Source organism: Octodon degus, unplaced genomic scaffold, assembly GCF_000260255.1.
Source record: "Octodon degus isolate 3935 unplaced genomic scaffold, OctDeg1.0 scaffold00102, whole genome shotgun sequence".
Taxonomy (NCBI): domain Eukaryota; kingdom Metazoa; phylum Chordata; class Mammalia; order Rodentia; family Octodontidae; genus Octodon; species Octodon degus.
The window spans coordinates 3,380,399-3,384,397 of NW_004524678.1; positions in this window are offsets into that span (position 1 = coordinate 3,380,399).

Here is a 3,999-nt window from a genome sequence, read left to right on the forward strand (position 1 = left end):
CAGAACCGGGGATTGAACTCAGGCCCTTGTGCTTGCCAGGGAAGCACTTATTCCACTGAGCCATCTCCCTGGCCCCCTTCTTGCCATTTTCTTAAGCAGTTGCGAAAGTCCTCTTTTGTGTCTTTTCATTCACTGTTTTTTCTTTGACTGCCTTGATCTACTGATCCCATTCAAAATTTCTACCTTTTGTTGTACTTCAGCCACATGGCGCCAGACCCAGTGAATGTCGCAGGTGAGAACGTGCTGTAATGTTTTTAGGCGCTGCCTCGCCATCGGATGGCACACGGCAGTATTCACTATGTCTTTGGTCACACCTCACAAAGACACTTACGAAAGAGGACTTCCAGAATGCTTCAGTAAGTGTTAGCAATGGGGTGATCAGTGATTTCAGAATAAGGCGGGAGTACCTTGAGGGGGATTAATGGCCATGTGCCTTTTATCACAATATATTTTTAAAATTCAAGCATTAACCATATATTTTGATCACACCATATAAGGGGCCATGAGAAGAAATGCATACGTCATGTGCATGTACTTGTTTTGTAATGTGTGACTGTTCAGGTGCACAAGCATGTATGTGATTATGTGCTTGTTGATATGTATGGACTACTGCGTGCACGCACCCACGTGCATGAGCGTGAGTGTGTGTGGAGTGTGAGGATGGATCTTTCCCTACACCAGAACCCCAGGCGGGTGCTGCCAGATTGCTTGAAGACCTGATGCCACATTCCTGTCTCTCTCCAAAGGACTTCTAGGCTCCTTGCTGTGAAGCAAGGGTGTGGCACATGATGGTCCCCTCCCCTGCAGAGAATATACTTTTCTTAGCTTCTGGAAGGAGACTCAGATTCCTTCTGGCTGTATCACCAATTGTTAATTAAGAAGCTGATTTCTCTGACCCTCTGCAGCCAGTATTAGGGAACCTGGGTTATCAATAGTCACCCGAGAGGGGTTCAGAGTACCCCTTTCAGCAGTAGGAGAGGTATAAGTACTGGGACTCAGGGTTTGAAGATCACACCACTTGAATTCCTTTTATAGATAAATGAAATTATGTTTCATGAGTTTAATTGCCTTCCCTTTTAACAGAGCTCAAAAGGTTGCCAATATTTGCAAGGGTTGTCATGCCCAGTAATAGAGGGGGCCTACTATAGAAAGAACCACGTATCCCAGATCCCTTGGGAAGTGAATCTTGTTAAGTCTTGGTCTACCGGGTGTCATTTTACAGATGAAGCCGTGACATCAAACTGGAAAGCGTCTAAGGAAGTTTTTCCTGTTTGAATCCCTTTTGAGTCCTCAAGAGAGACATTTAAGTAGAACATACATCTTCTGTGGTAAGACAGAAGCAATGTAATTATACAGATCCTGAATACTTCAGGCATAAATGCCCAAAGAGAATGATATATTTCTCTTGTTTGCTACAGCAAGGGTCTGCCTGTGCAAATCCATCCTAAGATTGGAATCAATAGCACAATGCAAAGAATACATGTAGAAAGTATGTTTAAGAAACCTATAGGTAGCATAGAGAAAGTAATGACTATGTATGAATTAGGTGGGTTCAGGGTAAAGATACAGTAAATTTCACGACAAGATGGTTTTGGCCTGGAGCGATTTGCCTTCTTTTACCTCTCAACTATTTTGAGATCACAACTCCTATAGGCACTGACCCTTAAAGGATATAATCTCATGGACTGGTCCATGGTCATAGGTCACAATGACATATGAACAAACAAGGAGGACTAAAAGAATACGGATCACACACTTCCCAGTTAGAGCTACCCTATTAAAAGGACGCTCTTTGGTATCTGTTGGAAGTAGAAAGGGCCATAGAACTTCTCTGAATGTTCTCCTAACTTATCAGTAGACTTTTCTCATGGCTTTTTCTTATTTCTCACACTATTAGATCCAATAATTTCCTTAAAATGTAGCTACGTTAAGATTATATTAGTAATAGTCTTTCTTTTTCAGGTGATTTGCAAGGCTTCCTTGGAATGCTAAGTGCTTGAACTAGAAACTGTGCTGGACACAGTTTTGCTTTCCTACTGCCTTGCCTCAAAGCCATCTCTCAAAACTAAACAGCTCATTCTAGAATGGACTATGTCTTACGTGTTTTGAGTATCCTGGCGCTTTTCTTATAATAGGAATTCAAAGCTATAAAACTAGCTAGGCAGAGTAGCACACATGATCCTAATATCCCAAGAAGCTGAAGCAAGGAGATTGCAATTTTGACCCCAGTCTGGGCCATTTAGTGACCTAGGGAGGCCTTGTTTCAAAATAAATGTTTTTTTCCCCAAAGAGCTCAGACTATAGCTCAGGGTGAAGGCCCTGGGTTCAATCCCCAGTATTGCAAAGACAAACAAAAGCTGTAAAGTAAACTGTCGTAAAGATTCTCCCCCAGAGGTCTGCTCCCCCATATGTACAGACATCCTCCTGCCCAGGGGCCCTTCCTCCCCCAGCTACCTCGCTGCGCACAACACACGAGTAGTAACAGAAGCTTCCTGTCTGAAGACAAACCTGGTGCCTCTTCCAGACCACTCTGTTTTCCATCTGTCTTTGGCAGAGCCGGCATTCCCACCTCACTGGTGACCCATCGGCTCTCAGGCACTTTCTCTGCTCCTCACTCCAAACATTTCACTGTGAAGACTTCTGTCTTCACGAAAGAAATGACCATTAGGGGCAGGACATTTTTATAGCCAATATTTTCCATTCAATATGTTGGAAACTGATTATTGTTTAAGGCCTGTGTGCCTGCTACACATGAGGTGTTAGTGGTGTTCTATGTGCTTTCTTACTAAGTGCTTGAGAAAGCTCTACAAGGATGTTATCCTCCTTAAGTGAGAACTGGGTAAATTGAGGCATGGAGATAATACAAGGCTCACTCCAGATTACGTAAGTAGCGACTAGCGGACTTGGTCTCTAGTCCACCGGACGGTTTGATGCCAAGACCCTTGTCCTGGTGGCCCCCAGGAAAACATTTTAACTTTATTTAAGGATTGAAACTATTAGCTATATTACAATTTTGTTACATTTTTCAATCTGTATCTATCAATGGAGAAAAAAGAGCTTTTTATCATATATTTTTCCCCTTTTATAAAAGTAGTATTTGTTCATTGAAAACTACTTAGGAAGTAAAGAGAAACAAAAGAAGAGAAAAATCATTTATAATTCTACCATTCAGATATAACACATCTAAATTTGGGTTTAAACATCTGAAGATTTTTTTTTCATTTATGTATTTGGTACAGAGTCTCAGTATGCAGCTTGGATTTGTAGTGATCCTCCTGTTTTCAGCCTCCTCAGTGCTAGGATTACAGGCATACCTCATCACGCCCGGGTTTGGTGATTGGCTCAGTGCCCCCTGCGGGGGCGTGGCTGGTACAGTGTGCATGACCAGGGATTGAACCCTGGGCTCAGCACTTGCCAAAGCAGGAGCTTTGTCCACTGAGCTATCTCATTGAGCCTCGCTGAAGATATATTTGATTGGAACATTTTTTATATCCATGGCACGTAAAGAGCTAATAGTGGAAACAGTTCTATATCATTTGTTTTAGTCTGTTTAGGTGGCTATCACAAAACATCATGAACTGTGTAGTTTATGAAGAACAAAAATTTATTTCTCACAGGCCTACAGACTGGGGAGCCCAAAATCAAGGTGCCAACAGATTTGGGGTGTGTAAGGCCCAGAATTCTGGTTCCTAGATGGCTTCTTCTTGCTGTGTCTCCACACATGGAAGCGCCAACAGCTCCCTGGAGTCTCTTTCTTTAGGACACTAGTCCCAGTCATGAAGGCTCTACTTTCATGACTGAATCATTTCCCTGACTCCTTACCTCCTAATTGCCTAATATCATCACCTTGCCAATTAGCATTTTAACACTGATTTGGAAGGATGCAAATATTTAGACCATCGCGCCAATAACTGGTTCTATTGATGAAACTGAAACATAAGACAGAAATGTCTGGGTAGCACAAAACGATCTAACCACACCCTATTCTGCTTTTGTAAC